We start from the raw sequence: 25,870 nt of genomic DNA, 5'->3' as shown, positions 1-25,870 counted from the left end.
ATTCTCTAACCCCCCTGCGCAGTGTCAGCGCTGCGGAGGGAATCGCCAGAAAAAGCTGGCGATCCCCTAGAGAAGCCTATGGGCTTCTTACCGCAGCGCTGTGTGAGGGATCCATCACGGATCCCTCCCAGCATGCCCCGCGGCCGGAGCGGCGGTCTGCGCATGCGCAGACGGACTCCCGGGTCATAGACCCAGAAGTCCAGCAACGGCGCCGCATCGCAAGGGACAGCTCTTACCGCAAGAGCTGTCCCTTGCGTTAATGACTGCATATTTTAGAGAATATGCGGTCATTAGAAATGCGAATGTGGTATATCTGTCGCGGATCATCAGGAGCCGAAGCGCCCAAATACCTTGCAGCACGAATGGTCCTCCACCTGAGGTCTCCCCGGACCTTGAAGAAGGACCATCCAAGTAACGATACTGCTGATGCCCATGTTCTTGACGTGCCCTCCACTGGGACGGGACATTCACGCTAAGTATTTGTTTCACTGCCTAGTTAATCATGCAAGACATGTGTTACTCAGTTAAACCCATTAGAATTTGAACCTACTTAATGGGCCAATAGTTAGTTTAAATTCTCTTTTTTGTTGCACCTAGTATGCTATAGGTGTTAAGTTATTTGATCTTTATTCTGTATTAGTATATTTGTTGTCTCTCAGTACCTATTTAAAATGTATAATATGTGAGTAGCGGCCCCTCCCCCCCGGGAGTCCATGCCGCCCCCCAACCCTCCTTGCACTACTGCAAGACCCTTTTTTTCCCCTGCAGTAGTCATGCGGGTCCAATATACAGGACCCTTTTGTTTTGCCTTTCCCTTTACCCTAGTTTCTTCCCTTACTTCTGTCTCCCTCCCCACTCCACCTACTCCCCCTCCCCCCCCTCAGGGCCCGCAACGGACATTTCAATTCTGCAAACCTCCCTCTCCACGCACCCCTTCTCAGGACCTAGCTATACACCAGCACAACCCCTAGGTTCCCAATGCCTACCCTAATGTCTTTAAACGTGAAGGGGCTGAACTCCCCAAACAAGAGGCAACTTGCCCTCTCCTATTTCCACAAACAAAAGGCAGACATAGTAGCCATTCAGGAAACGCACTTCAGCTCCCTAAACCTCCCCAATTCAAGGATCTGAATTATCCCACAGCCTTTTATGCTAATGGCCCAGCCAACTGCAATGGAGTAGCTATTTTGTTTAATAAAAACACCCCCTTTGTACCCCACTCCCAGTTGCAGGACAAGAATGGCAGATACCTAATATTGGTGGGCCTACTGGAGGATAGGCTGACTACTATTGTTTCTCTGTATGCACCCAACACAAATCAAATCTCCTTTCTTCGCAAGCTGTTTCTTCTAATTAAAAAATCTGCGAAAGGTTCCTTGATAATCCTCGGAGATTTCAATTTAGCCCTTGACCCAAGGCTAGACAAATCTCATATCCCTGTATCCCACCCCACACAAACCTCGGGCCCCTCATCAGCCTTCCGCAACCTCCTGACAGAATTTTATCTATATGATGTTTGGAGGTCTACCTACCCATCAGGACGGGAATACACGTTTTACTCCCCCGTTCACAATACATACTCTAGAATAGACTATATCCTTTGTGACAAATGGTCCCTCCAACATACTAAAGATATCGACATCCTCCCCATCACCTGGTCAGACCATGCCCCTGTCACCTGGAAATTGCACATTAATAAGTCAAACATCCCCTCAAAACCATGGAGACTCTTCCCCCACCTATTAATAGATCCCACAGCCAAATCCACTATATTGAATTCCATTACCTCATACCTCTCTACTAACGCCCCACAAGACACATCAGTCATCACGCACTGGTGTGCCCTTAAGGCGGTCACCAGAGGAGCAGCGATACAAGCAGGTGCTAATCTTAAACGGAGGAACATGCAGATTCAACAAACCCTAGAGTCTAGATTGACAGAACTAGATGCTCAAAATAAAAAATCCCCATCTAACACCCTTAAAAACGAAATTTCAAGCATTCGCAGCCAGCTCCAAAAATTCCTCCTAGCCCGCACCCAAGCAGCCTTAAACAAAATACGCCATAAATTCTACCTCTTTAGTAACAGGTCGGGCAGAATGCTCGCCTGAAAGCTCCGCGCCCAGCAAGCTAGGAATAAAATCAAATATATCCGCTCCCCTACCAACGAGAAAATAATTAACCCAAAGGACATCGCAAACCAGTTTGCATCATACTACTCGAAGCTGTACAACCTCTCCTCAGACACCTCCACCCCCCAACCATCTAAAGAAACCATAGACTCATTTCTGGATGGGAACCAACTCCCATCTTTAACTATAGAACAGCTAAACGCCCTCAATGCCCCATGGTCTCAGGGGGAAATACGTACAGCTATCGAATCCCTCCCCCGAAATAAAGCCCCAGGTCCAGACGGCTTCATAGCTGATTTCTACACCACTTTTAAAGATCTTCTTACCCCCCAAATGACAGACCTATTTAACGAACTGTCCTCCCTGGGCTCAGCCCCCCCTGAACTCCTAGAAGCGCGGATAGTAACAATCCCCAAACCAGGAAAGGACCCTGCCCTGTGCCAAAACTACCGCCCTATAGCCCTACTGAACTGCGATATCAAGCTATTTGCCAAGGCACTGGCTCTCCGCATTAACCAATTCCTCTCCTTGCTGATACACCCGGACCAGACGGGGTTCGTCCCGGGAAGACAGGCTTCCGACAACACTAGAAGGGTGTTTAATCTGGTCGACTCCCTAGCGGAGGACCAGGGCCTTCTTCTTCTATCTCTTGACGCTGAAAAAGCGTTCGATAGGTTAAACTGGCAATATATGAGGGAAGTCTTACAGCGCTTTGGCTTCAAGGACAGAATCCTCACTTCTATCCTAACACTCTTGTCACGATCCGAGCTCTCAGACAGACTTTCTTACCCTCTAAGTGCCTCCGCAGGTTCAGCTTGCGGTCCAGACGTCATCTCTGCCGGCGTCCTGTCTCCCAGTGACAGTCCCTAGTGCACGGCAATCCACCTGTCCGCCGCCATTGCTCCCAGTATCCAGCATGGTGTGCACAAACACACTTTCCCGCCATAGCAGACATGGGGGCTGCCATGTTCTTCCCAGTCACATGTCTGTGCTGTCCAATCCTGTTGGTTCTGATCTCCCTGTCATACTTCCTCGGCCAATCCTGGCCACCCAGTGGGGATAAGTATGCTGGGAGCTCTCAGAACCATTGCTAGTGCTTCAGTTGTCTCCAGTGTATGGTCAGCTGTCCTTGTCTCTGTACAAGTGTATTCTCTGCTGGTGTTGTCTTCCATGCTGCAGTGTGTTCCAGGTTGTTCCATCTCCTGTGAAGTCCAAGTTATTCCATCGCCTGTGATCCTGCCTCTACAGCCCAGCGACCAAGCCTAGCTCCGGGACTCTGGTCCTCCGATGCTCCAGCATCATCTGCCACCGATGTTCCACCATCGATAGTCCGATCTCCTGCTTCCGTCCGTCATTCCAGACCCACAGTCTCATCTCCCGTCCGTCATTCCGGACCCACAGTCTTCTTCCATATCCGACACTCCGGATCCGATGTTCCACCATCGATACATGTCATCATCTCATCTGTAAAGTATTGCAATCTGCATGAACTGTCATTATTCCCTGCATACTTTACTGCCTGTACCGTTACAACCTTCTGCATAATAAATCTGGTTGTATTTTACCTTTGACTGCTTATTGGCTCTGGGTGCACTGTCGCGCAGTTCATGCGCAGGGGTCCTCTCCAACCTCCCCGGTTCAGGTACCGGTCCAGGTCCCCACCAGAGGTCTCTCTCAGTCTTGTCGACTGAGTCCCCTGGTGTGACAACTCTACAGTTCCCCCTCGGCCCGTGTGTTCAGCAACGGCTTCCTATCCGAAAAGTTCCTCATCTCCAACGGAACCAGGCAGGGCTGCCCCCTATCCCCTCTTATCTTTGTCCTCTCAATAGAACCCCTGGCCACCACCATACGCAATGATGATAACTTCCCTGGTCTGCAAATAGGATCTCTTAGCCATAAGCTAAGCCTCTTTGCCGACGACGTACTATTGTTTGTGACTGACCCTATCAACACCCTGCCCTCCCTGCACAACATTTTGGATGCCTATAGCGATGCTTCCTTTTACAAGCTAAACACTACCAAGACCGATGCCCTCCCGATTAACGTTTCCAGATCCCTGCCCCACCTGCAACTACTATATAAATACAACTGGCAAAAGGAAGCGATAAGATACCTCGGTATTCTCATCCCCTCAAATACATCCAATGTCTTTAACCTCAATCTGACCCCAATGCTCGCAACCCTCTCGGCCCTAACAAAATCTTGGATGGCATATGATGTTTCTTGGATGGGCCGTATGGCAGCTTTTAAAATGTCCCTTTTACCCAAGCTGATGTACTTATTCCGAACCATCCCCTATATTTTCCCGCGAAAATCCCTTCAGGCTTGTACATCCCTGATGACGAAATATGTATGGTCATCCAAACCTCCAAAAATCGCCTGCTCAAGGATGTCATTACCAAAAGCCTTTGGCGGATTGGACCTCCCAGACCTTTTTCACTACCACACAGCGTGCCTTCTGGCCCCTATTAAGCATTACGCTGATCCTGACCCCCTGATCCCCCACAAATTGGGTTACAATTGAACAAGCAAAGACCTACCACATACCTCTAGTCGACCTGATCAGAATTCCTAAACACATGAGACCAGCCCACCTACCCCTGCTTCCCTCCACCAAAGCAACTTTACAAGCCTGGGACCAACTACTATCCTCACTACCTGCCCCGATTTACCCCATCCACAACATCTCCATCTCCTCTGTAGCAAAACTAATCCCCAACCTCAACCTGGGCACATGGAAGGCCCACGGAGTCACCACACTAGGAGATATACTAGAAGCCCAGACCCTACGCTCATTTACCTCCCTAATTTCACTACTTACAAATCTCACACTGGTGGAGGTCCCACTCTCCTACATTTCCCCCTCCCAGTGCCCTATCCCAGACGGTCCTCTCTAGACCTTTCCTGTTGCATACTAGAGGCGACATAACCTTCTGGTATAGAACTCTCACAACCCCTACGGAGTTCTCTAAATCTACAGCGCATATAAAATGGGAAACAGACCTGGGCAAAACTTTTACCCCTACCCAATGGCGCCAGATCTTCACCACCTCTTATAAGATGTCAAGGTGCCTAAACCATACGGAGATGCATGTTAAACTTATCAACAGGCTATATATGACCCCAGACCGCCTACATACCTTTTGGCCGTCCTGCTCGAACAGCTGCTGGAGACGATGTGGAGGCACAGGCACCATATTCCACATCTTCTGGTCCTGCCCCACAATTCTCCAGTACTGGACAGACATATTCAACCTAATATCCTCTGTACTTAAAATGAAGGTTGATCCCGACCCCTCTCTTGCTTTATTTCACATCTACCCCCAAGATGTTCCCACGGAGAAGAAACTGGTCCTAGGCCACATACTTATAGCAGCCCGAGCCAATTTGGCCCAGCAGTGGAAACAGTCCTCCCCCCCCCTCCCTCCTACCAGTAATCTTGAAGACCACTTTTCACTTTAATATGGAAACAAAATTCCCCCCACACTCGTCCTTGACTTCCTCCCCCCACATCCGTTGGCTCCCATGGCATGCCTATGTAACGGAGGGAGAGGGTGCCAAGTTCTTCCATTCACCCCCTACATCAGACCACAGCCAGTTTAATCTGGCTGAACCCCCAGAGGACTGATGCGTTCGGGGGTATCCGCCCCTAACCCCCACCAAGGGAACCCCCCTGGTCTGGAAATGTCTACTTAAGTTATTTGTTTGATAGCCTGTATTCTCCCCCATCTGGGAACCTTTATTTATTTATAGATTGCTACTCCTGTTTGAATGTTATATTTTGCAGTGTTCGCTCTGCGCAGCGAAAAAGTATATTTAATCTGAACCTTTGTCCCCCCTGAACCCCCCCCCCCCCCAAATGTCCCCCTTTCTCTTTTCTGTACCCCATTTAAAAAAAAATTGTTACAATAAAAATGTATTGAAGTTAAAAAAAAAAGAAATGCGAATGCCGGCGATACTGGGCTGCGGATTTTAGAGAATCCCGCCCTATAACAATTAAACACAATACATTGTTATTAATATTTATTATTTAGTATTGGTCCACAGCAAGTGTAGATTTATTTTACACATAAACACCATGGGGCGATATGTATTAGAGGGCGAATGTTAGACTTTTGAAAATTTATCTAACAAATTGTCAGAATTCGCACGTTTTCTGAAAATCGCACATGTAATAGGATGCAAATTGCGGTAAAAATCACACACATTTTGACCTTTCAATTTATTCTCACACTTCAATTCGCATCCAGATGTTTTCCCATTATAAAGTATACAACTCGCAAATGTAATAGGGTGCGATTTTTGTAATGTTACCAAATATTGCAAACAAAATAGACCAGGTTCTGACAGGCGAATTTGACAGAACCATGCACAGATCATTGAAATATGTTCATGGTTCTGTCTTATAATATGTGTAAAAGTTAACATTTTTTTAAAAAATGGTGTGGGTTCCGCCCTCTTGAGCATAACCAGCCCCGGGCTCATTGAGCTGGACCTGGTTCCAAAAAATACGGGGGACAAAAAGCGTAGGGGTCCCACGTATTTCTGAATCCATCCCCGGACTCTTTTACCGGTTCCAAAATTATGGGGGACAAAAAACATGGGGTACCCTGTATTTTAGAACCAGCAACGGGCTCCAATAGCCTGTGGTGTCATGCCACTGCCGGGAGACACTTTTTATGTAAGGCCCCCTGGCCATACCATGTGCACCGTGGCTGGTCAGCCCTGGACTGGGTAGACCAGCTTCAGGAGCAGTATGACAAAGAGATTGTCTGCTGTCAGTTCAGAGGGCACTGGGCTCACCCCCACTGTCAGTGCAGGCTGAGCTGCTGGCAGGGCCGGCGCCACCACTAGGCAGGTCTAGGCATTAGCCTAGGGAGCCGGCCACTGGAGGGTGGCAGTTCGCCCCCCCGTGCAAAAGGGGTACCTGCTGCGCCGTATGGGGAGCGGGCAGGGGGGTCCATGCCGGCTTCTGACAGGAGCCTGACGTAGTGTCCTTGCCGCGTGGGTACCTGCGGCACTGTGTATAAAGCTGGCGGCGGTGGGGGGTATCTGCAGTGAATAAGAAATAACTAGCGCTATCCGCCGGGCTATGCAGCGGCGCGGGAAGCGCTGCCAGGTTTGAAAACACTTGCCGCACTCTGTTTGGCTGAGATTCAGCCAATTAGCATGCGCCCAGTGTTTTCAAACCCGGGCAGCGCTTTCCCGCGCCGCCGCATAACGCTAGTTATTTCTTATTCACTGCAGGGACCCCCTGCCGCCGCCAGCTTTATACACAGCGCCGCAGGTACCCGCGCGGCAAGGACACAACTGCAGGCTACTGTCAGACGCCAGCATGGACCCCCCTGCCCGCTCCCCAGACGGCGCAACAGGTACCCCCCGGCACCGGGGCGCACTGACCCCGACTCGCCTGGGGCACTCCGGTGCCTTGCACCGGCCCTGGCTGCTGGGGAGAATCACTGCTGGAGCGAGAAAGGTAATGTATCATGGTGTAAAATGAAAGTAATAGTTATACTGTACTTGGTGTGTGTGTCTTTATTTTAACATTCTTTTTACAGGTGAACTACAAGTCCAAGGGTGCCCATTAATGCCCTGCATGCTGGGACTTGTGGTTTGCCAAGTCCCAGCATGTGGGGAAGGCCTGCTGTGACTTGTAGTTCAATTGTAAAAATGTTGTTTTTTTTTAATGTAATTTTAGACATATCAGTCTGGCGTCCACCGCCTTGGGACACTGGGGACAGCCCCGGGCTTCAGCCCTGGACAGGTAAAGCCTGGGGGGACCCCTTTACTGGTGGGTCCCCACTTCCCAGGTACCCCGTCCAGGGTTGACCAGCCACAGTGTGCGTGGTATGGCCAGGGGACCTTACATAAAAAAGTGTCCCCCGGCTGTGGAATGACACCGTGGACTGTTGGAGTCTGGTGCTGGTTCCAAAATATGGGGGACCCCCAGTTTTTTGTCCCCTTGTATTTTTGGAACCAGTACTGGTCCAAGAGTTCGGGACTGGTTCCAGAAATGCGGGGGACCCCTACGCTTTTTGTCCCCTGTATTTTTTGGAACAAGGTCCGACACAATGAGCACAGGGCTGGTTAGGCTCAGAAGGGGGGACCCCACACCATTTTTTTTATTTTAACTTTTACACATTTTTTAAGACAGAACCATGCACAGATCTCAATGATCTGTTAATTTTTTGGTCAAATTCGCCTGTCAGAACCTGGTCTATTTTTTTATTTTTTTTTTGCAATTGTTGGTAATGTTTACTAAAAATCGCACCCTATTACATTTGCGAATTGTATCATGGGAAAACATCTGGATGCGAATAGAACGACAGGTCAAAATGTGCGATTTTTGCAGCAAAAAGTGCAATTTTTTATTTGCATCCGATTACATGAGCGATTGTTGGAAAATGTGCGAATTTGGCCTTTTTTTGCAAAAAAAGTAGAAAAAGTAAAAAAATCGGATTCTATTACATCTCGCTCCACGTCTTTTTTTAACATACATAACTAATGCACCTAGATTGAGATGCGGTCAGCAGGTCAACAATAAAAAGATCAACAGGCCATAGGTGGACGCATGAAAAAGGTTGACATAGTCAAAAGGTCGACAGATGCAATAGGTCGACATGATATATAATAGCGTGTCGAGTGCAGCGAGCCGTGCGTAGGGACGCGCTACACTTATACCGTGTCCATGTCGACATAGACACCAAAAAAAAGATTAAACGCATGCCAACCTTTTTCATGTTGACCTTTTCCATGTCCACCTATTGTTTGCATCCAACTTTTGACCCTCTATCGACCTTCTTCATGTGTCGACCTATGGCCCATATCCTCTAGGTCTGTGGTAGCCAACCCTAGTCCTCGAGAGCTACCAACAGTGCATGTTTTGCAGGTCTCCTCACAGATCACAAGTAAGCTAATAAGCTCCATCTGTGGATCTTTTAAAATGTGTCCGTGATTGCTGGGTACTGAAAAAAGCTGAGTTTGAGGGCGGAGCCACGGCGGCGTGTGTGTGAGGGGAAGTGAGTCTCAGCTCCCCAGCGTCTCTCCCTTGCCCGCCGTCTCCTGATCCCTGCTCTCCCCGCCGAGGCTAGACACTGACTGGAGGTCGCGTGAGCCGGAATCCGCAGCAGTTACCGGAGGTCGGCTGGATCACCCCCTGACGCCGAACACACTCTGTGCGGCTGCTGCCTGTATGTGCGGACCTGTGCCGGAGGCTGGAGCTTCACCCGGCGTCTCTCCCCCTGTCATACTGCCGGCTAATAGATCCTGCTCCCCCGCCACTGACAGACGCTGACGGCAGCGAGCGCAACATAGGACAAGGCTGCAGAGACGGAGAAACTTACCAGAGCCCTGCTTCACTGCGTTGATCGTCTGCGCTGTTGTCTGGCACTGCTCCCCGCCCTGACTTAGGACGCTGAACGCTGGGCTCTCTGTGTTACATATTGGATGCTCCACAGAGTAAATTGGGCTGTAGAGGCAGGCACTCAGCGCTGGGCTGGGGATTCAGCGTTCTCCCACCTGGTGACCCCCTGCAGCCACAGGACGATATCTACAGAGCTGGCAAAGCAAGTAGAGTGGCAAGCAAGGTCTCCAGACAGCCAAGGGTGCCCAAAGCCAGCGTATCCTCCCCCCTCGGCATAGAGGAGGTAGAGGCTGATGTGGGATGGAAAGACACCGCATGAAGGAAAGCTGAAAACTGCGTGAGTAAAAGTGTCTTTTTAAGACACAGTGACTGTGATATTGTCTATACTATTTGAACCCTGCGTAGTGAGTGTCCCCTAAAAGTAAACACAGTTGAATGAGCAAAGTTGAAAGGGCACACAACGCATAGCGGGTAAGCAGCGAGTGGGGGCTCCACAGAGGCAAAACCCCAGTATAACCGTCCCATACACCAAAATGGTAAAGACCGGGGCAGCGGCCGTAGCACGACAAGAGAAAATCGCACGTGCACAGGCACAGAGTGCAAGTAATTCAACTTCGAATACTCCGCATACAACTCCAGTTAAAAATGGCGGGGAACAGCCTCAGAACGAAGTCACTCTACAGCAGGTACTAAATGCAGTCAGCTCCTGTGAAACTCGCCTATCAGGGCAAATTGACAAACTACAATCTGATATAACTTTGCTGAGAGATGATGCCCAAAAGACTCGGGACAGGGTAACTGAGGTTGAGAACCGAATCTCGAGTTTGGAGGACATTATGGTACCTATGCAAAAACAGATACACATATCTTCAAGTAAAATCACGGACTTACAGAATAAAGTCACTGATATGGAGGGGAGGCTACGCAGAAGCAATTTGCGGGTGATAGGCCTAGAGGAAAGAGCGGAAGGGAAAGACCCCGAAAAATTTATGGAAGGTTGGCTCACCCAAGTATTCGGGAAGGAGACTCTTACCCCCTTCTTTGCAAAAGAGAGAGCACATCGCGTACCCTCTAAACCCCCTATTCCTGGAGGTCCACCACGTACTATGCTATTAAAGCTCCTACACTATCAGGACCGGGACAACCTATTGAAACTCGCTAGATACAGTGAAAACGTGTGTTTTAATGGCCAAAAAATTTCGTTCTTTCCTGATCTCCCATATACAATCCAGAAAGAAAGAGCAAGATTTAAGGAGATAAAGGAAAGATTGAGAGTCCTAAATATAAAATACTCCATGATGTATCCTGTTAAACTTCGTGTGCAGCATAAAGAGGAGACCAAATTCTTTTTGTCACCAGAAGAAGCTGCAGAATGGCTCAATAAAGTCCATCCGGGCCGTACTCAGTTGCCCGCCTAAGAAAAAAAACATTTGGATAAAATGTGACGCGGGTTGTGAATATGTGTTTGAGGACAGTTTCTGGGCCTTGAGCGGGGGGGGGAGGGTGGGGGGGGGGAGGGTAAGGGAGGTTAAAATATGGTACTCTGTCAGAAGGTTCTATGACAAGCGTCGACATTTTGTGACAGAGGAGTATATGATATCCTGTAGTTTAATGGGGAGCTGAGCACGCCTTAAAAAAAGGGGACAGAACCTTAGTGGCAGTTTGTAAGAGCCTTCAAAGGGTGGATAGTGTAAATTAGTGTGTCGGGGAGGTGGGTAGAAATAGGTATGCCTAAAGGGATAGGTTATACAGGGAGGGGGGAGGGGGGAGGGGTAAGTGTTTGTTTGTTATGTTGTGTGATGTGTACTAACTGTAAATCCTGCAAACCTTGTTCGGAATGGGTAATGAAATTGGAGATCTATCACTTCAGCGCCGAGGTGGAGAGGAGTGGGAAAATTGGTAATGGTTAATGTATTAACATGGAACGTTAGGGGGATAAATGAAAAAATTAAGAGGGCATTGGTTTTGAAGCACTGTAGAGAGACGACTGCAGACATTATATGTCTGCAAGAGACTCATCTATTTGGGGATAAAATAGCCACGGTAAAGAGACCATGGATTGAAAAAGTATACCACTCCCAGTTCTCTCCATCCTCTAGAGGGGTTACGGTGTTAATTAAAAAAGGTATTGGTTTTGAATGTATATCGAGCAAAATAGATCCACAGGGGAGATTTGTTTTTCTGGACGCGTATATCGCATCATGTAGATTTTGCATAATGGCAATATATATACCCCCGCCTTTTTCCTATGACGTCCTTAGGAAGGTGGTGGACTTTGTGGCGGAACGGCCAGCAGCACATGTCATTTGCTTGGGTGACTATAACGCAATCATCAATCCCAAATTAGATAGACTACAGATGAAAGCGAGTAAAGTCATAAAAAATAATGGCTTAGCAGAATTTGTTAAACAGCTGGGATGGCGAGATATATGGAGAGAGAGACATCCCAATGTCCAGCAGTATACATGCTATTCGGCCTCATATAATTCCTTCTCCCGGATTGACATGATGCTGATCTCAGCTGAGTTAACAAATCAGGTGGTAAAGATAGAGCACGCAGCACGCGGCATTTCGGATCACTCACCAGTTATTATGCAAATAGACTTGAACCTGGATAAGGGATTTACATACTGGCGCTTCCACCCAAGCTGGCTGTCTAGGCTGAAAAGAGGTGATGCAATAGGTGGGGAAATTGAAGACTATTTCAACCATAATACGGACACTGCCAGTGTTACAATGGTATGGGAGACATTCAAAGCGTTTCTTAGAGGTATCCTTATGAAGGAAATAGCAGGGGAGAAGAGAAAATGTCGTGAAATAGCTAATGTCTTAGAGTCGGAAATGGTTGGGTCTGAACAGAGATACTTGGTGGACAAAAGTGAGGTCTCCAAAAGAGTATGGTTAGGTGATCAGCAAAAATGGTTTGAGCATCTTCAGACAATGGCTAGTTGTAGAATTTTAAAAAGCTCCCACCAATATTACTTGAATGGTGATAAAGCAGGTAAATTTTTATCATACTTGACCAAGGCAGACTCACCCTCAAGTACGATAACAAAAATATACACAGATAGTGGCCAGATTGTAACAACTACTCCGGAAATAACCAAAGTATTCGTCAAACATTTCAAAGAGGTATATAGATCCAGATTGAACACGGAAACGGAAATCTTGAAAAGTTTTTTGGACCAGCCCCAAATGCCAACGTTATCAGAGGAGAGTAAAATAAACTTGGAAGAACCCTTTAGTTTAGAGGAGGTGGAAGAGGCCCTTAGGACATTGCCGCAGGGCAAAGCCCCAGGGGTCGATGGTTTACCAGGAGAGGTATTCCGATTTTTTGGGAAGAACATGGCGGAGCACCTGCTCCAGTTATATAGGGGTATGGAAGCGGAGGGTAAGTTACCTCATTCAATGACTGAGGCGGTTATTAATGTCATCCCTAAGGTAGGAAAAGATCCCCTAAGTGTAGACTCGTACAGGCCAATTTCATTGATTTCGGTAGATGCTAAGATATATGCCAAAATTATAGCAGTAAGACTAAGTAAAGTGATCCAGGAAATGGTACACCCGGACCAAACCGGTTTTATATGCGGGAAATCAACCACTATTAATCTCCGGAAAGTTTTCTCATATCTGCAATGGGCGGGGGTAACGGAAAAGAGTGTAGGGGTCGCCTCATTCGACGCCAATAAGGCGTTCGATTCAATAGAATGGCCATTCCTGCGGCAGGTGTTAAATACCTTTGGCTTCGGACCCAAGTTTATTGAAAGAGTGTTTTTACTCTACCAAACGCCTACCGCAAGGATACTCATTAATGGGTATGTTTCAGAACCCTTCAATCTTTTTCGGGGCACCAGGCAAGGGTGCCCGTTGTCGCCACAGCTATTTGCATTGGCGATCGAGCCACTTGCCTGCAAACTAAGAGCTGCACTAGAATCTAGAGGGGGTCCAGGAGCCTACAATATTATTTCTCTCTATGCCGACGACTTATTGGTCGGACTCTCAGACTACCAGAAAGACTTAGACGGGGTACTCGAAATTATCCATAGGTATGGGGAATTTTCGGGGTTAACAACTAACCTAAGTAAATCACACTTGTTAATCACTGGAGGAGAATCTAATAGGACAAGTCCCACAGTTCAATACCCACAAAGAGTAGAACAGTTTAAATATCTGGGTATATACGTGTCGGAGGATTCAGGGAAATATGTTGTAAACAATCTGGAGCCCATAATTACAGATATAAAAATCAAATGTAAAAACTGGGGAAAACTACCCCTCACTGTAATAGGACGGGTCAACCTAGTCAAGATGGTCATCCTGCCCAAGACTCTGTATGTACTCCAACACGCACCATGTCATATTGAAGAGGCGGTATTTAAGAGGATCCATGACATTATTTCATCATTTGTATGGAGAAATAAGAAGCCTAGGGTTAGGATGGCCACATTGACTAGAGCGAGGAGAAAGGGGGGAATGGCCCTGCCTAATTTTAGGCTCTACTATTTTGCATCACAAATTTCGCAATTCAAAACATGGCTAAATGCAAACGATTGCCCCCGAGAGTTGTGTAAGCTAGTGGCAAGTGTGGCACCTGGCTATACGCCGTTACAGGCCTTATTGACCAAGTTCAAACCCAAAGCCCAGCCCCCAATGGTGATGCAGGCCAAGAAAATTTGGCAGTGGGCAAGCAAGATTATGGGGACAGGAAGTATAGACCCAGACACATACTTATTTTCATTTGACCACTTTGAAAAGATTAAAAAACACCAAGGAATCAGAATATGGGTACAGTATGGAGTATCTTCGATAGGACAGGTGTATGTAAATAATCAAATCAAGTCATTTACCCAGCTGCAGGAAGAATTTGAACTTCCTAATCAAATGTTTTTCAGATATCTTCAACTGCGGAGCGCACTCTCCCACCTTGACAAAGAGCAGGGGTTCTGTATTGCAGACTCACCGGTTAAAGTATTTATAAATAGGTTAAGAAAGGAGAAAGCAGTGTCGAGATGCTACCACTCTTTATTAGATACTACCCAAGGGGAAGACCTAGAAGATCTAAGGCTAAAATGGGAGAAAGAAGTGCCAGGTTTAGATGCAGAGACATGGAAAATCGCTCTTAAATCCCCTACAGTAGCCACGAATTCCATTAGAACACAGCAAATTCAGTTCAATATTCTACATAGAGTTTACATGACTCCGGAAAAAATTAGTAAATTTTCACCGAATTCCCCTAATAAATGTCCAAAATGTAAAAAGATGAACTGTGGGTTTTTTCATTTAATCTGGGAATGTGAAGAGATCCAGAGATACTGGCAAGAGATTGAGCTTATAATGGAGCAAAGTGGTATTCCCATCCAAAATGCCTCCCCAATTGATTATATCTTGGGAATTTGGCAAAGTGACCAAATGACGCAGGGACAAAGGAAATTGGCAATATATCTGAGCTCATTAGCTAAAGTCATCATTGCACGTGCATGGATGGCAAAGAATGGTCCAGAAGTGAAAGCATGGATCAACCTGGTAAACCTCACTTTTGAACACGAAAAATACGTTAGTAACACACGTAAAAACACAAAAAGATTTTTAGAGACTTGGGAGGGGTGGTACAAAACAAAATATTATAAAAAAGAATAATATGCCAAAAGGGGCTCATACACACAGAGGTTGTAAGACAATTCGTAACAATGCACATAAGAGTGGAATTTATAGTATGGGTCGTTAAACGGAGAGAAAAAGGGAAAACAAAATAAAAAATAAGGGTAAAAAATTATGGTTGTCACCCTGCACCCTTCCCCTCCCCCACCTCCCCCCCTTTATGTTTTTTTTTTTTTTTTTTTTTTTTTTTTTTTTTTTTTTTTCCCGCTCCTTTTTCTTACCCACTTAGGCACACACAAAGCTTAATGCGTTGTTATAACTCACAAGGGAAAGGAGGGAAGAGAAGGTAAAAGAAAATTTAGAAGTTAGAACACAGTTCACAGAATTTAAGAAGGGAAGGGATGGGGAGGGTGGAGGGTGGGTGGGGAGGGAATATAGACACACATAGACACAAGTAAATAATAAACAAATGCTTAGATAAAGTCGCAAAAGACCCTAAAATGTTAAATAAGGCCCAAGATATCTTGAGAAAGTGGTCAGTCAAAAGGATATATCTGATGGAAAATAAATTATCCTCTTTGTTAAGTTTATCCCCCCCCCCCCCCTCTGTGAGAGGTAGAATAATTGAATGTAAATAGTGATCGATAATTTTCCATGTATAAAGGAGTAAATGGAGAGGAAGTGAATAGATCTCCAAAGATAGAAATGATAAAGAGTCCAAAAAACATGTCAGAATGGTTCCGAACAGGGAAGATAGATAGTGTGTGCAGGAATTATTTTTATGTATAATAATGGAAGGTCAATTGGAAAGTCTTTAATGTTTTGTTATGTCTTGTATGTATATAAATGAAATACTTGAATAAAGATTACTTAAAAAAAAAAATGTGTCCGTGATTAATGAGTGCAGCTGTGCAGCAGCTAGGTTGTCTGGAAAATGTGCACTGTTGATAGCTCTCGAGGGCTAGGGTTGGCTACCACTGCTCTAGGTTATAGTTAATTACCTATCAAAAACTCAAATCTAATTCATAATTCCCTGAGTATTCTCATTCAAATATTCATCCTTAATACAATTTGTGTCAGAAGATAATAAAAATAACAATAACAAGAAGAACAAAAAGAAGCGATAGACGAGTTATCATACAGTGATCAGCATCATAACAGCATACCTCCCAACTGTCCCCCCGCTTTCTGCGGGGACGTCCCATTTTTGGGAACATTCCTGCGTCCGACCCAGGGCCGGTATTGTCCCCCGGGGTGGGGGGGGGGGGGGTTTGGGGGGCATTTGTGAGTCCCCCCTGTTACCTTTGAATATCCCGCAACTCAGTGATCAGGTGTGAATTACTCCCTTTGTTCACACGGATGGCTCGCGCATGCGCACAGCGTACCATGCGCATACCTCCCATGTGTGGGCACTATGGTGGCCACATAGGCATGTGCACGGGGGGTGCCAGGGGTGCACAGGCACCTCCTAATAACGGGCACTCTCCTCATGATTGCAGCCAGAGCCGACATCGGGGGGAGAGCGGAGCGGAGCAGAGCCGACTGCAGTGATAGACTGGGCAGAGAGAAGCAGCAGGGTACACACTACACAGTACATTTAGTGAGGCCCCTGGCTGCCTGTAGGGCAGGGGCGGGCTGGGCCGGGGGGCAGGGTGCCATGTGCCCCCCAGGCCGCTGAATCATTTTGTGTGTGGGCCGCCATTGTTCTGAGGCTGCTGCTGCAGCCAGGCTGACCAGTTTCCGAGTGGTCTTCATAATCATGGCCGAGGACATGTCTAGTGCAGGATGCCACTACAGAGACTCTGTATGTTCCACCTAGAGTACTTCCTGCCTGTGCGTTGGTTACACCTACTGCAGGGTTGCCTACCGTCCCAGAATGGCCGGGAGGTCCCGGAAATTGGGTCCCCCTCCCGGCCCCCCGGAAAGGGGGGCAACCCTCCCGCATTGCCCTTCATCACCGGCGGACACCCCCACTCGACGGGAGGGTCCCCGGGTTAAATGACGTGATCGAGGCTTTTTAGCCCCGCCCCCTGCCGTGCAATGCCTGAAAATAACAAGGAAAAGAGAAGAAAAAGATTGTCTCATTGTGCGCCAAAAAAGAGACAATATTTTTCTTCTCTATTTCCTGGGTAATAAAGGACATGGGGTCTGATTCAGACATCGCTGGCTGTGACCGCAGGGAGGGTGTCTGCGCACTACAGACCGTGCGCATGAGTAGTCCCCTGATAATCACTCAGGCTACGAATTCACAGCCCAGCAAACAGGGCTGAATTAGAAGCATTGTTCATTCTTGTGTATCGAGTCTATTCCCTCCTGCCTCCTTTTTGGATCTATCAACCTCAAAAACCTCTGTTAATGCTTGATCCAAAAGTCCTCTTGGTTAACCCTGTTCTAAGCAAGGCTGGCTCCAGGTGTGTTCCTCAGGAGCGGTCACGCGGGGTGCCACCCTAAAGGACACGCCATTTTGCTCCACAACATACCTGGAGCTGGCCCGGTCTGCAGCAGGTGCATTGAAAAACCTGCCCACCAGAATTTAATAGGAGCTTGTTGTCTGGCAGCCAATCAGGAGAGGCAATGGTGGCTCCTGATTGGCTGCCAAACCATGAGTTTGGTGCCACCCACCCGAAATATAGTGTGTGCCAACATTCACCTGTGCGCACCATCTCAAGTCTGGCTGCATTGCTTGCTCAGCAGTACCAGGCAGGGGCCATCCTGCCCCCTATTGCAGATGTTAGCAGGGCTCCTGGTATTGAGCCAATTACCTAGAGGTGTGCTGCAGAGCTCTATTGCAAGAACAGCGGTCACACTTGGATCCCGCTGCGAACCTCAGAGGTGCTGCTGTACATGCAGGGGCCCCTTCAGGGCTTGGAGGCTAGAGCTTCCTTTGCCTCTCGGTGTTATGTCCCTGCTTCAATACATATCCGGAAAGAACAAGTTTTATTTGTGAGCAATATGCCGGCCAGATGTGCACCATAATTCATAAACTTCCAGTCTCTTTATTCTTGCCGCTCACATTAATTTCTTGCCAATAATCTTCTTATTGAGCTCGTGAACAGGATGCATCATCTACTGATAATATAAAAGTTCAGAGGGGCGTGGCCACGGTGGCATGTGCGTGAGGGAGTAAGATGCCGGCTCTCCCCTAGTCTCCGACCCTTCCGTACCTCTCATGTATTAACATGCAGGAAAATTGAATGCACAGTGCGGCCACAACTTACTACTGGTGCCCGGTAGTGATGGGTAGTTCGTGAATGATTAGTTCAAAATTAACTAATCTTCGAAGTGAACTAAATCGTTCAGATCACTGCTCTGGCAAAGATTAGTTCATTTAGTTCACCAGGAAGTAAAGCAAGTGGGAGGTGTAACACAGACAGACAGAGCCCAGCAGATCCAAGGCTCATTTACTGGATCTTTCCTTCCTGTATCTAAAGTTAAAAGTACAACAAAGCCCAGCAAATACAGATCTAATAAAATAAAAATATGCACTGCCTAGACAAAGTTGTGTGGTGTGTCTGTGAGTGAGATTGTGTGCTCATGCTGCTCACCTTTATGTGATACTATCATTATATGATTAGTTCAGATGCCCAAACACTTGCTGCTGCTTCTGGTACAGGGTCCTGAGCATACTGCTGTGCTAAATCTTCTGCTGGGACCTGTGTAGGTGCATCTCTGCAGCAGCCATGTTATCAGCTCTCATGCAATACACAGGAGGCAGTACATGTTAGCTGCCAAAGATGGCAGTGCTGAGCTCAGACATGGTCTGGACTCTGCGGATCCAAATGAACTACATTGTCCTGATGACTCATGAGTCCTGCAAATAGTTCAGTAGTTCAATTAGTTCACTGATCATACAGATCCCTGAACTAATCTCTGACTATACACCATAATGAGACTGTACAGTACCTGTGAGCTACCATGTGTGGCACTGCTGTGCTCAGGCACATGTATTGTGTGTATGCAGCCACAGACACAGTGCTGGCTGCTGCATGTTATACAGTATACTGTAATAGCTCTGTTACTCCACATTACAGTCAGAGATGGATATGTAAAAGCAGAAAAAAATTGACTTATTAAAAAACTCTGAATATGGGTATTTTACTTGCATATTATGGAAGGTAAAATAATAACCACAATAGGATTAATATTGCAGAGCTAAACAATAAGCATGTCACTAGAAGGGTGCTGTATAATTTATTGCTTTTCTAAACTAGAAAATAATCTGATTTATTAAACATACAGTATATGATCATTTTAACAAGACTATAACTCCTACAATGAGCTGGTATTACAATGCCTGCTCTGTGTGTCATAATCTAGTCTAGTTCATCTAGATCCATGCACTCCTCTCAGTCTCTGAGTCAGTGATGGAATAATGAACTAAATGAACTAGATGAACTAATCTTCTGATCTAATCTTTTGGGTGAACTAGATCATAATGAACTAGTCACCAAAACGAACTAGATTTCCCATCACTAGTGCCCGGGTCCTTTCCCTTCTGCCGTGGTGCAAGACGTGTGTCTGCTGCTCCCTTAGGCGCAATGCTCGGTGCCGTCGGAGCAGAGAACTGCCCGGCTTCCGTCTGTGACCCCCGCCTGACCTTCTCACGGGAATCCCGGCGAGCAGCGAGATGCTGGCAGAGGCGTCATAGACAGAGGGCTGCTGGTCCTCCTTCGCTTCCCGGCTGGAACCCGCTCGAAGTCCCCCTGCCTGATTCATACTGCGGGCTCCTGCGTGTACTGTGACGCCGGCAGCTGCTATCTGCATGTGCTGCGCTGCAGCAAGCCTCTCCTGGGGACATCCTAAGGCTGGTTTCACACTAGAGATGGGCAAAGCGGTTCACTTTGCCGAGCCGGGATCCACCGGATCGGTCAGTGAAAAGATCCGGATCGTTCACGCAGGTCGCCGGCTCACATTGAAAAGGGTTAATTTTATATTAACAAAGCATAACATCTCGCGAGAGGTCGATAGCTCTCGCGAGATTTCACCTGTACTTACTTTCGTTCGTATCCATCGGGCGGGAGGGTGGGTCTTTTTCGTATGTAAAAGACACACGGTTCACCTTTTTCAGATCGGCGGCTCACTCGTTCTTTACAGGGAGCCGTTCGAAAGAACCGCTTCGTTCAGGAACGACCCATCTCTATTTCACACACTCCGGCTGCTGACGGACGGTGAAATCCCGCACGGCCAGGGAGCCGTGCCGCACACACTAGTTTATCATGGAAGGGATGGCCACAGCCCGGCAGCCGTCCCTTCCAGTGGTGGGATCCGGCTGCAGCCGTGCGGCCGGGTCGTGGCCGTCCCGTGTGAATGGACACAATAGTGTCCATTCACAACTAATGTGTGCGGCACGGCTCCCTGGCTGTGCGGGATTTCACCGTCCGGCAGGAGCCGGAGTGTGTGAAACCAGCCTAATACTACAAGACGCCAGCAGCCGCCAACGGACTCAGCTGGGCATAGCCAGTTGAAAACTGCTGAAGCTGAGCTCTCTCTGCGACTGAAGAAAGCTCACTGAATTCAGCAGCGGTGGACAGTGGTAGTTCTGTTGCCCTATTTGAAGCCTCCCTGTGCTATCTCCTGATACAGCATTCTATATCCTGATGGTCTCCCTGCCAATATTGAAACAGGCTAAAGGTACTTTTTCTTAAAGTGGCAATATAAGTCGTTTATCATAGACTAACTGCTTGACATAAAATTGGTGCAGCAGGTTATCGGCACATAAACTGGACCATCGGGCTGTAAAAGGTCCAAGCTCTCTCTCAAGCTCCGTTCTAAGGGTTACTGTTAAACTCTACCTGCTGAGTATATACTTGCCCTATGGGCACATCCTGACTGCTATATTTTCCAACGCAGGAGCCCTTGTTTGGGTGGCTGGCAGGGGAGGGGGACATCCTGAAATATTGCCAGTGTGAAAGGAAGGAGTATTGGCAGACGAGGTTGTATACATAAAAATAGGCAAAACTGGCCAGAGTGCAGCTGCTACCCGCCTAGAGAAATATGCACAGACCCAGGCGGGGAACAGTTCTCAGACTACTACCCCACAGACTACCACTTCTAAGGGATCTAGCAACCCCCTCCCCACGGATGTAACACTACAGCAGGTGCTTGATGCAGTCAATACCTGTGAAACACATCTGAGGGAGCAGATTGATAAAGTTCAATCTGATATCTCATTGCTGCGGCATGATGCTCAAATAATTAGAGAAAGAGTCACAGAAGTGGAAAATCGTGTCTCCTCCTTGGAGGACGCAGTGGCTCCTCTCCAAAATCAAGTCAAAGCCATGTTTGGGCAAATGGCAGACATGCGCCTTAAAATGTTGGACATTGAGGGGAGGCTCCTCCGTAATAATATTACATTCATTGGGTTCGAAGAGAGAGTGGAAGGCAGTAACCCAGAAAAATTCCTGGAGGAGTGACTAGTACATATATTTGGGAGAGATGCATTCTCCGCGCAATTTGTGATCGAGGGAGCCCATCGTGTGCCGGCTCGTCCTGCTCCGCCAGGGGGGCCACCGCGCACATTAATAGCCAAAATTTTGAATTTCAAAGATCGCGACTGTATTCTGCGACTCGCAAGGAACAAAGAGGATTTTGGCTACATGGGCAAAAAAATCTCTGCTTTCCCGGATTACCCAGTCGAAATCCAGCGAGAGAGAGCAAAATTTAGAGACATAAAAGCAAGGCTCAGAGAACTTAATTGAAAGTACTCCATGCTCTATCCCTCAAAACTGAGAATCGAAGTTAATGGGGCGACTAATTTTTTCTTCTCCCCAGGCGATGCTGCGGTCTGGCTAGATGGGTCCTACCCTGGTAGGAAACCGCTTGCCAACCAATAGAGCTATAGTAATCTAATCCGGTGATATTTTTTTGTTTTTGTTTTTTTGAGTTGTCAATTTAAGTATATTTAAGTATATTCTGCATGAAAACTGTGAATTGAAGTTAAAGGGTGACTAATTCTTGTTTTCTTCCCAGGCGATGTTGCGGTCTGGCTAGACGGGCCCTACCCGGGTGGGAAGCCGCTCGCCAACCAATAGAGCTATTGCAATTTTATGCCTGCGTTAATTTTTCATTTTGTGAGTTGTCATTTGCTTCATTTGCCTCACTTAAGTGTATTCTGTAGGAAAATTGAGAATCAAAGCTTATGGGTGACTACATTTTTATTTTCTGGCGATGTTGCGGTCTGGCTAGACAGCCCTACCCTGGGAGGAAACCGCTTGACAACCAATAGAGTTATTGTAACCTAATGCTTGTGATAATTATTTGTCTTCTGAGTTGTCACTTGCTTGCTGAGAATCTAAGTTTAAGTGGTGATTGAGCTTTTTCTCTCTGGCGATGTCTCGGCCTGACTAGACGGGCCCTACCCTGGTAGGAAACTGCTCGCCAACTAATAGAGTTATTGTAATTCAATGCCTGTGATAATTTTCTGTCTTGGTTTCTGAGTTGTTATTTGCTTTATTCACACTTAAGTGTATTCTGCATGTGTTTGAGGGGGGAGGGGTCTTTAGGAAATAGTTATTTTATTTATTTGCAGTTTCGGTACTCTTTACTTAGAAGGGCGCCCATCTCGGCCATCTCGGGCATTGAATGCACTAAAAAATCAGGTGCGATGCGACAGACGAGATGCCCGAGATTTCCCATAGGGAACAATGTTAAATGTCTCAATTGACCCGATTTTCCTGTTCAATGCCTCAATTGACCCAATTTTTCCATAGGAAACAATGTTAAATGGGCCACAGAGGCCAAATAGGCACCCTGAAGTGTATAATGGCCACCCGAATTGTTAACGCCACCCCACGATCAACGTCAACCCGAAGCGTGGCGAGCGCAGCGAGCCCGCGAGGGGCGGCGGTACGCGTCCTACGACCTTTTCATAGCCCCACTATCCACGTCGGCGTGGAGTTGAGAATAGAAAGTGTGGCGAGCACAGCGAGCCACCGAGCCCGAAGCGTGGCGAGCGCAGCGAGCCCCGCGCGGGGACGCGGATACCTTCACAGGTATCCGCGTCCCCGCGGGCTTCACAGCTGTCCGCGTACCCTCGCGGGGCTCGCTGCGCTCGCCACGCTTCGGGCTCGGTGGCACGCTGCGCTCGCCACACTTTCTATTCTCAACTCCACGCCGACGTGGATAGTGGGGGTATGAAAAGGTCGTAGGACGCGTACCGCCGCCCCTCGCGGGCTCGCTGCGCTCGCCACGCTTCGGGTTGACGTTGATTGTGGGGTGGCGTTAACAATTCGGGTGGCCATTATACACTTCAGGGTGCCTATTTGGCCTCTGTGGCCCATTTAACATTGTTTCCTATGGAAAAATCGGGTCAATTGAGGCATTAAACAGGAAAATTGGGTCAATTGAGACATTTAACATTGTTCCCTATGGGAAATCTCGGGCATCTCGTCGGTTGATCGCACCCGATTTTTTAGTGCATTCAATGCCCGAGATGCCCGAGATTTTTTACTAACGATGCCCACGATCAAAATCGTGGGCGCCCTTCTAAGTAAAGAGTACCGCAGTTTCTTATATAGCGCAGCAGATTCCGTTGCGCTTTACAATAGTAGACAGTGATAAAACAAACTGGGTAACAGACAGACTTGGAGGTTAGAGGGCCCTGCTGCAAGCTTACAATCTATTAGGTATATAGGAGGGAAACACAAGGACAGGCACCAGTAATAGCATAGCAGTCCCAACAAGTTACAAGTCCAGAAGGGAAGCTATATAATACATAAGTGCCTCAGAGGGTTATGCGTGTGGTATATAAATATGATAGGCTTGCCTGAAGAGGTGAGTTTTCAGGGAACGCTTGAAAGTTTGGCGGTTAGTGGAGAGTCTTATTGTGTGTGGAAGGGCATTCCATAGGATGGAAGCAGCCCGATGAAAGTCCTGTAATAGTGAATGGGAGCTGGTGATCCGTGCAGAAGAGAGACGCAGATCTTGTGCAGAGCGGAGAGGTCGAGATGGGAGATATTCTGTGATAAGTGCAGAGATATAGGCTGGTGCAGTATGGTTAATAGCTTTATATGCGAGTAGAAGTGTTTTATATTGAATACGGTAATATACAGGCAACCAGTGGAGGGACTGGCAGAGCGGATCAGCAGACGATGAGCGTCTTGCAAGGAAGATCAGCCTAGCAGCAGCATTTAAAATTGATTGCAGTGGTGAGAGTCTGTTCTTGGGAAGTCCAGTTAGGAGACTATTGCAATAATCAATGCGGGATATAATGAGTGCATGGATAAGAGATTTGGTAGTGTCTTGTGTGAGATACGGTCGTATTTTTATGTTTTTTAGATGCATGTAACATGATTTGGAGACAGATTGAATGTGGGGAACAAAGGACAATGTAGGAAATAGTTAAGGCTCAAATCCTGTCCAAATGATAAGCTGGGGGAGAGCCGGCCACGCTAATGGTGGTTATTAACTAATTGCCTCTTGAGATTTAAGGGCAAGTGTTTAGAGGGGTGATTGGGGCTCCAGGTATGCCAGGGGAACCAGGTAGTACAGGGTGGGGGGGGGTGGGGGGGGGGCGGGGTGTATGAATTGTGTGTCTGTAGATGTAGATGTTATGTTATATGTAAGTCCTTGTTTGAAACAGAGTGCACACATGGAGAAGGGAGAAGAGCAAGGAAGAGGGGGAGGAGGAGATGTAAAGTGAGAGCGCCTGACCGAAGGATAAGAAAGTGTGGGGATGGTTAGATTGGTAACTTGGAACGTCAGAGGCCTTAATGATAAGGTGAAACGATCACTAGTATTAAATTATGGTAAATCGCTGGAGGTCGATATTATCTGCCTTCAAGAAACCTACCTATGTGGGGATAAATTGTCCACTCTAAAACGACCATGGGTGGGATTTCACGCTCCCTGTTCATCTTCTTCTAGAGGGGTCTCTATTTTAGTGAAGAAATCGGTATTTTTTGAAACCCGTAATGTAAAGGGGCAGATATATTTTCATGGACACTAGCATTAATCATGTAGATATAAGTTTACTGGCTCTATATATTCCTCCTCCCTTTTCATACGAGGTGTTGAGGATGTCAGTCGACTTCACCACCTCCTTCCCTGACAACCATCTGATCTGCTTGGGGGATTTCAATAATATTATTTCTCCTCACTTAGATAGATGGGGTAAGACCAATAAAATAGCCAGTAAGGGGGGGAACAGATTTGCAGATTTCATTGATGGGATTGGATGGAAAGACCCGTGGAGAATGAGATATCCAAATACCCGCCAATTCTCCTGTTATTCAGCAACCTACAGGGTCTTTTCCAGGATAGACTTTATCTTTGTATCAGATACATTATTGAATAAAATTACCCACATTGAATATATGGCCCAAGGAATATCGGACCATTCCCCCTTAGTCATGCAGCTGGTTCTGAGTGAGCCAGTGGGGTATAGGTATTGGAAGCTCCAGCCCTACTGGCTTTCCCAGATCGATCAGGCAGAGATTGAGGGTGAAATCTCTGCTTTTTTTGAGCTCAACGAAGGCTCCTCCTCAAAGCCTATATATGGGACGCCTTTAAGGCCTATCTGCGGGGCACATTTATTGAGAGGATCTCATATCTTAAGGGCCAGCACCGAAATAAAGCAAGGGAGCTAGGGGTAAGAATGCTAGAATTAGAAAGTGTATATCAGACTAGCAATCTTGAATCGGATAGGGTGGATTGGCAAAGGAAGCAGACAGAGTGGCTGGAATATCTCCAGGAAGTAAACTATCGTAGACTCCTTGTACGCTCACATATGTGGCACGCCGGTTCCGATAAAGCGGGAAAATGTATGGCTTTTCGGTAC

At 47.2% G+C, this 25,870-nt stretch overlaps 1 protein-coding gene across 1 annotated transcript in view; it reads right to left on the bottom strand.

The window, feature by feature from the left end:
• Positions 1 to 18,784, bottom strand: part of LOC146021403 (tripartite motif-containing protein 75-like) — a 37,853-nt gene extending 19,069 nt beyond the window's left edge. Inside the window, exon 1 of the mRNA XM_083155190.1 lies at positions 18,639 to 18,784. The gene's annotated coding sequence lies outside the window, so the exon portion shown is untranslated. The remainder of the gene's footprint in view (positions 1 to 18,638) is intronic.
• Positions 18,785 to 25,870: the final 7,086 nt, after the last annotated feature.

The sequence above is a fragment of the Crinia signifera genome, chromosome 7 (assembly GCF_055691185.1).
Source record: "Crinia signifera chromosome 7, ASM5569118v1, whole genome shotgun sequence".
NCBI classification, from domain to species: Eukaryota; Metazoa; Chordata; class Amphibia; order Anura; family Myobatrachidae; genus Crinia; species Crinia signifera.
Note: the sequence above shows the minus strand (reverse complement) of the source record. Positions and strands in the feature narration are given on the sequence as shown.